The 7904-nt window shown below is 20.6% G+C and overlaps 1 protein-coding gene and 1 long non-coding RNA gene across 5 annotated transcripts in view; one reads left to right on the top strand and one right to left on the bottom strand.

Annotated features, from left to right (window-relative positions):
• The first annotated feature begins 2841 nt into the window (after window positions 1-2841).
• LOC102670919 overlaps window positions 2842-7904 on the top strand; it is a 34959-nt gene continuing 29896 nt past the window's right edge. Inside the window, exons 1-2 of one of the 4 annotated variants that reach the window (XM_031514654.1) lie at window positions 2842-3222; window positions 4091-4093. The gene's annotated coding sequence lies outside the window, so the exon portion shown is untranslated. Of the gene's footprint in view, window positions 3223-4090; window positions 4094-6047; window positions 6618-7904 lie in introns of those variants that run through there. The other 3 variants (XM_006624683.2, XM_031514653.1, XM_031514655.1) reach the window with 3 other exon arrangements.
• The window catches only part of LOC102671241, a 4595-nt gene continuing 3712 nt past the window's right edge, over window positions 7022-7904 (bottom strand). Inside the window, exon 2 of the long non-coding RNA XR_422895.2 lies at window positions 7022-7619. This is a non-coding gene — a long non-coding RNA (uncharacterized LOC102671241). The remainder of the gene's footprint in view (window positions 7620-7904) is intronic.

Below are 7904 nucleotides of genomic sequence, written 5' to 3' on the forward strand. Positions count from 1 at the left end.
TCAATTTTGTTATTGATTTTGATGATTTTACTTTATATTTTATTTAAATATTGAATTAAATAAATTAAATAAAAAATTTATTTAAATATTGTAATTAATATTATTATATTTAAATAACATCAAACATATTTTAATATTGAAAGTAAAACGAAATAATTAAACATATGGTTATGATTTAAAAACATTTTCTTAAAAGTCAATTCAAAATTATTAGTGCTATTTCATTACATATGAAATTTGTTTAAAATTTGTTGAAATTTATTTGTTTTGACTTTACTTTTATTTAAAAAAAAAAATAGTTAAGAAAGTTCATATAATTTGAAATTTATTTTAAAAGTCATTCTGAGGTCACTTATATATATATAATTTTATTACATATTAAATCTTTGACCTTTATATTATTTGACCTTACATCTAATCTTGTTCGATTTATCTGTAAAATTAAGATCTTAAAGTGACAATATTTGAATAAAAAGTTGAATAATAAATACAAAAATATAAGTTTAAAATATAAAAATATAAGTTTATATCAAAAAAATTAAAAAATAATAAAATAAAATTAATTTATATGTATTAAATATTTAAATAATAAATATAGATTTATCGATGAAATTTTGTACGTTATGAATAAACATATGTGATTTAACAAAATAAAATTGAACTGTTTTATTACAATTAACAAATTTAATGCGATTTGATATGACAAAAAAAAATTGTTAATTTTCGAAAATATTATTTAAGTTGATATTTCTAAATATACTTAATTTTATTTTTAAAGGAATTATTTTATCTTTCAGTATTATTTTGCATATTTATCACAGCATTAATTTAATTTATCATTGTATCTTTGCATTGTTACCAAACAATCTGGTAATAATTAATCAATGTCTTTCAAAATAAAAAATTAATAATAACATTTTAAATTGTACTTAAAAAAAAGATTTAACTTGAAAATTATTATTTAAGTTGAAAAAAAATGTTTTTCTTACAATAATTATGCTTTGAAGACAAATTTACTTATCTCTTTGTTGCGATAATTTCACTTTTTAACACTTTTACATGATTGCTACATAAGTTTTATCATTACCTATTTCAACAGGTACATTAATATGATTGATATAATAATTATAAATAACTAGAGCTGGAGTTACTTGAAATAAATCATAATAATCGAAATCAAAATAAAAAACGAATTAAAAAATTTCTATAAACAAATAGATTTTATAATATCTAAATCATGAATAAATATTATTTGCTATTTATTTTTGGATTCAATGTAAATAAAATATTTATATTTATGTTATATATAATATAATATATATTAATAAATTGTAATAATATATAATAATAGCGTAATTTTAAAATATTATGTTGTAATAATGTTAAAATTAAAAAGTATTTATTTAAAATACTATTATTTAATATATTATTAATATACTATTCTTTTTATTTTTATATTTCTTATATTTTAATGAAATATCAATTTCAAAATGATATTTATATGAATTCATATTAAAATATACATATATTTGAAATTCTGATATTTATTTAAATATATCTATTTATTCATTTTACTAAAAATCTATTTCTCTCGATCTATAAATAACTTTATTAAGAAAAAAAAATTATTTAAATATTTTATGTTACATTACATCATATTATTGTATATCGTTATTGTAACGCCAAATAAAAGTATAACTTTCACAATCACTGTATTTAATTCAATTTAAAATTTATAATTAATTTCAATATCATTGATGTGCCAAATTAATTAACTTCTGAAACAAATATGTATATTTATTACATATATATTTTCTAAACAAACATATTTTCCATAAGATATAATTTTGTATTACAATAAAATAAAAAAATATCTTTATCATTTCTTTGGAAATAATTAATATTCGTTTAATATCAAGATATCATGATATACAAAAGATTATTAATTTATTACATTTATTTATGTAAAATATTTATCATAATGAATAAAAACATATTATTCATTTAATACAGAATAAGTGATAAATTAAACAATGAAATTTAACATAAAAATATAATAATTGATAATAAGATAATAAGAAAGTAAGATAGTAAGACAAAAAAAGAATTGACAACAAGAAAAAGAATCAATTGAATATAATAATTTATTTCAACAAATAAAGAACGAATAAACTGGTTTTATCTGTAAACTATTTGTATTCTGAATATTTTTGCAATATTGAATTTCGTCAATTGTAATTTATACATTTATTTGTTTAAAATATTTGTATTGTGCAGAAAAAAACAATATGCATTAAATAAATAAAATATTATTAAATAAAATTATAAAATAAAATTTATTAATTTAAAATTAATTTTAATATTAAATATGTTTATTTATTATATTAAATTTTAATATTAAAATTAATAATAATATTAAGAAACAATCAATTTAATACATATGGTATATTGCAGAAATAATCTCTGGCGCGTCATAGTGTCCGAATATTAATGTAATCACTATATACAAGGTGACTTTTGAAAAATCAATTTTCGAAACCAAAAGAAATTTAAAAATTGTACAAAAATATCAAAATGAGAATTATTTATTAAGTTATAAGCCATTTAAATTTATATTAGCTGAAAAGAAACATAGATAAAATAAGATATCTTTATCTCTATTACACGTCATGTCATTCTGTCTCGCTTTATCTAATGCGAACTTAAATTACTCATAAATACTTAATAAATAAGCCTCAACCGATATTTTTGTATACCAACTTTTCTCTTTGTTTTTACCTTTGGAATCGATCTTCCAACGGAATATGACGTGCCTCATGAGCATATCAACATTCCATATTGTAACAAACGTGTTACTCAAGTCCAATTCCCAGATAAGAAAACAGTCGGTCATACAATCGAACAAGACACGCATCATTTTGTCAATATTGTTTACGCGTTATACGATTTTCGAAAGATATGGACCTCAAATAACGGTGGGATGACACGTGCCGCCATATTATCAACATAGAAGAACGCGATCGATGGATGACGTATAAACATGCGGGTTTCGATTCGATGGTTTTGGGATGATTTCTTATCGTTGCACGAGGTATACGCGCGTTCGCAACACGTTTTCACAATCAGTGGCATTGAGAACAGGCTGCCGGATACTAGTTTTACATCGCGAGTTAATCGAAGGCAAATGTGCATTGGATATGTGGAAATTTGGTGAAAAAAAAAGTATGTAAAATTTAATTATTTATATATATTTAAATATAATTTTCATAATATTATGATTGTAAAATAAAATTACAAATATTTTTGTGAATGTTATATTGTTAAAATTTTGGTTTAAACAATAGAAGAAAGAAATAGGAAGCAGGAAGAAGGAAAAGTTGAAAATTTTTCTTTTAATGTTCTTTAATGTTTTAACATTAAAGTGTGCATGGAAAAATAAGAAAAAAAAAAAAAATTTTTCGAAACTGAGTTAATTACAAGTATTAATCCTTTTTGTTTTTATTATGAGGTACAAAATATATTTGCAAAAATACAAAGTGAAAAATAAAAATTTCATAATATAAAATAAAAATAAAATAATAAAAATCTTGTTTTTCTAAAATATATAAAATATATATTATTTGTAAAAGATATTGTAATATGTTGATATTGTACAATTTTTTTTAAAAAATTGTAAAAATTTATAAATTGAAAAACTAAAATAGTTATTTTTAAAATTTACAAAATAAAAATTAAACAATTGAATAAATTTTTTTTTAAATTCAAATTACTAATTAAAGAGAGGAAAGAAGAAGAGAAAGAATAGAGCAAAAAAAAAACTTAGAAGAAAACAAAAGAAAAATCTTGAAGAAATTATTGCCAGACTAAAAAAAATAAATTATTGCATACTTGTTTTCATAATGAATCCATAAAAAATCATCAAGCATTACTAATTTATATACTATTTTTCTGAATGTATTACACTTTCTCTACAAACACTGTTATTCAAATGTAAAGTAAGTCAATTGAAAAAGAGTTATTAAAATCTTTCCAAGACATTACCAAAATTTTCATTATAAAAAAATAATTCTACGAGAAACTACAGAGATAGAAAGTTCTGTGAAAGAGTATATATGTAGAACATACCGTATATTTATCAGTTTAGCGTGAAAGATTCCATTCTGAGAGAGTTGTAAGAATTATTCTTATCTTGATGACTAAAGAGAATGGAAGAAATGTTATTGATATGTGGAAAGGAGAATTACTTCAAAAAACAATTTGAATAGGAAAATTGATCTATTTGGTTATTTGAATGTATTTAAAGAATAAGTTATCAATATATATAGCTTTGCATCACGAATATTTATACTCGTACAATTTTTAATTATCAAATTTGATTTATCCAATATTATTGAAAAATTTTATAATTTTCTATAACTAACAAACTCGATTTAAGGAATGAAAAAATAAAAGATTTAATTTTTAATTTCGGCAAATTAATTTCATAATAAATTAAAAAATTGATTTAAGGGAATTTTAATAAATTATAGAATTTCTAAATTTGAATGAATTTTTAATTTAATTTTAATTTAATTAATGGGAATAGTCGTTTATTTATTTTAAAATTTCATTTTCGTATTCCTTTGAAAGGGATTTTTATTTTTGTTAAAATTTTTTATTAAAAGTTAAAATATTTTATTAAATGATTGATTATATAATGAAATAGAAACTTCAATAGATATTCCTATAGATTTCTTTTCATATTTTTTTTAAAGTAAAATAATAAAATCGTTACAAACTTATATTTCTTATAAAAAGAGAAAAATATCTTTGCTTACGAAAAATTAGAAAAATAATGAAATTTTAATGTTAATCTATTTTTTATTATTACTCAAATAATCCCAATCTGAAAAACATTATTGATTGAGACTAAAATAAATGAAATCTAAAGTAGTTATTCCATTTATTTATTATTTAATCTTATATACATGATAATCTATGATATATTTCTAAAAATTAAGATTTTTAAAAAATAATTTTGATAATAATATAGCTTAAGTATTAATATTTCATTTATTCATTTCATTATTGAATTCAAGATTATATATATAAATTTAGAAAAATAAAATAATCTTTATTAATCTTAAATAGTGATATATCGATATTCATTATTTATTATATATACATTATTCTCGCTATTATTTATCATTACACTTAAAAATAATTAAATAAAATATTAAATATAATATAATAAAATATTAAATATAATATTAAAAATTAAATATAATATTAAAAGAGATATAATTTCTATTCTATTAATGCTTCCAATAATCATATTATTTTTTGTTGAACTTGATCTTGTTTGCTATTGCTCATCGTTTAATCACTTCAGATTCTTTGAAGTTTAACTTTTTCATTGATGACGATAGTGATATTTGTTCCGAGTTCGATTGAGATCGATGTTCATTCTCGTGACGAGATTCTTTGCAAATTTTACTGTTATGTCCAATAGTACTGCAATTCCAACAGTAAAATTTGTCAATATTATTCTTAGCATAAATAGTATCATCTTCATTGTTTAACATCTCCAAAACGTATTCTGAAATGTGTGAAGGATTGCGTAAAGTCATCATTGCTACAGACGTGAAACACATTTTCGAACTAGATGTAATTGTATCTTTTTCCATGTTAATGGGAAATAGTAATAGAATATCCTTTGTTCTGAATTTTGAGAAGCTTGTTACTGTTCGAAGACAGTCTGCTGTCTTTGGACGTCATTCGATGTTTAATGCTTCATATATTTCTTTCAAAGACGGCAATTCTTCATATTATTTGTTCTAGTAATCTGTCAAAAAAAAATTTAAAATTTAATCTTTTTCCATTTTCTTAAAATAAGATAATTTAATATTATTAATATATTTTTTGTGAATCATAAATTAAATGACTTATTCAATCGATAAATTTCCTTACCGATTCGTCTTCACGAATTTTTAATTGAAAAATTTCCTTTTAAAAATAGATGAAAAATTCTTCTCAGATCTCAGATTTCTTTAATTTTCTTGATAAGTCCGTAACGTTTTGATGTTTTATTTTCAATGCTAATTCCAATCCGATAAGTTTTTTTCACACTTCGCGAAAATTGAAAATAGTGGATTCTTGCTAATAAACGTGGGAATCGATGCAGCAGCAGATCTAATACATTTCTCATGTTAATAAGATCATAGAATTAATCATTGAAAGTATAAAAATCGAAAATCGAAGATAAAAATTGAAAATCAAGTTTATTTCTAAATGTTTCATCGAACAAATATAAATATAATATATAAGCCTAGAATTAACTACAATATGAGTTGCAATCTATCGACAGTATATCTCTGTCACCAGTTTCTATTATGAACCGGAAGGGTGCGGCTGTGTAGTTACGATTCCTTCAGGTTAGAAATGGTTAATCAGGTAAATTCAATGTTGTTAATTGCAATAGACAAACCGACGTATATCTAATGCCGGGAGTTACTAAAAATGTTAATAATAAACCTTTTAATGATTAAAATGATCGTTAAACTTTGAGCGACAAAGGTATACCGTTATGGATTTGCTGGACTGAATATTATAAATGAACTTCATGTATCATGAATAAGGTATATATATATTGAATTTTTATATTCATCTACTGTACTCGTCATATTTTGTTGACAAGAAAATTTTTCGATATTCTAAAAATTTAATATTTGTTGTCAAAAGTTTCTTATTGATTTATTTTCTATTATTCAAGATTTTTTAAAATGAAAATTTTTGTTTAAAATTTTATTATTTATTTATTTGAACTCCAATTCGAAAAATTAAAACTAAAAACCGATTATTTCTTACTGAAAATTACTGAAAAAAAATTGTTTTTCCATTTTTCTAATGAATATAGAAATTCGATTATATATATTATAAATCATACAATTAATATTATTTGATGTTGCGAAATTTATGAGTATCATCAAATGAGAAATTTTGAAAGGAATATTGAAATGAAGTTAAATTTCGATTCTGATAAAAAATCTAATTTTTTTCGATTTATTATTTATTTATCTGAATCCTGATTTAAAGCTGAAAATCGATTATTCCTTTTTTTCATTAAATTCTTATTAAAAAAATTGATATATTCATCTAATTCATTGTTCGTTTGTTCTTCAAGAATAGCAGATATAAATATTCTATTGTATATAGATATATTCTATATATAAATCGTACAATTAATATACAAATTGTCCAGTGTAGTGATCGCGATATCTACAAGTAAACTGTTATCAGATTATTTAATTCTTTTCACATAAAAAAGAAAAGCGGGAATCAAAAAATAATATGAAATAATATAATGTTACTTACTATATGCAATTATTTGAAGCGTAACTGAAGGAACTTTAATACCTTATATCGTACAAAACTTGTTGTTCAACTGACCCTTCTGAGCTCTTACAGTCCTTTTATACCCTAAAATTGGGGAAAAACGAATAGTAGAAATAGAAGGGAAACTATGACCAACATGAAGAAAAATTTTTCATGGGGAAATTTTTATTTTCCGTTGGTCTTGAATTTTCTCAAGTTAAGCCGTGCATACGATTTTCAAATAAGAAATTTGATTTGATATACATCTAGAAATAAAAAAAGTTTATATTAATTTATATTAATCTTAAATAGTAATATATATATTTAATGTATATAATAGATATTGAAAAAAATTAAATCTTTTTGAATGGTAATAGTTTAGTCATTATCAAATTAAAAAATATTAGAAATATTAAATAATTGATAATCTAACCATAGTATTATTAAATATATTAAAATAAAAAAATAATTAATTTTCTTTAATATTAGTAAATATAAAATAATTTTGATTAATATTTTATTATTTAAAAAAAGATTAATTTTAAAATTGT

Source organism: Apis dorsata, unplaced genomic scaffold (assembly GCF_000469605.1).
Source record: "Apis dorsata unplaced genomic scaffold, Apis dorsata 1.3 scaffold_1093, whole genome shotgun sequence".
NCBI lineage: Eukaryota > Metazoa > Arthropoda > Insecta > Hymenoptera > Apidae > Apis > Apis dorsata.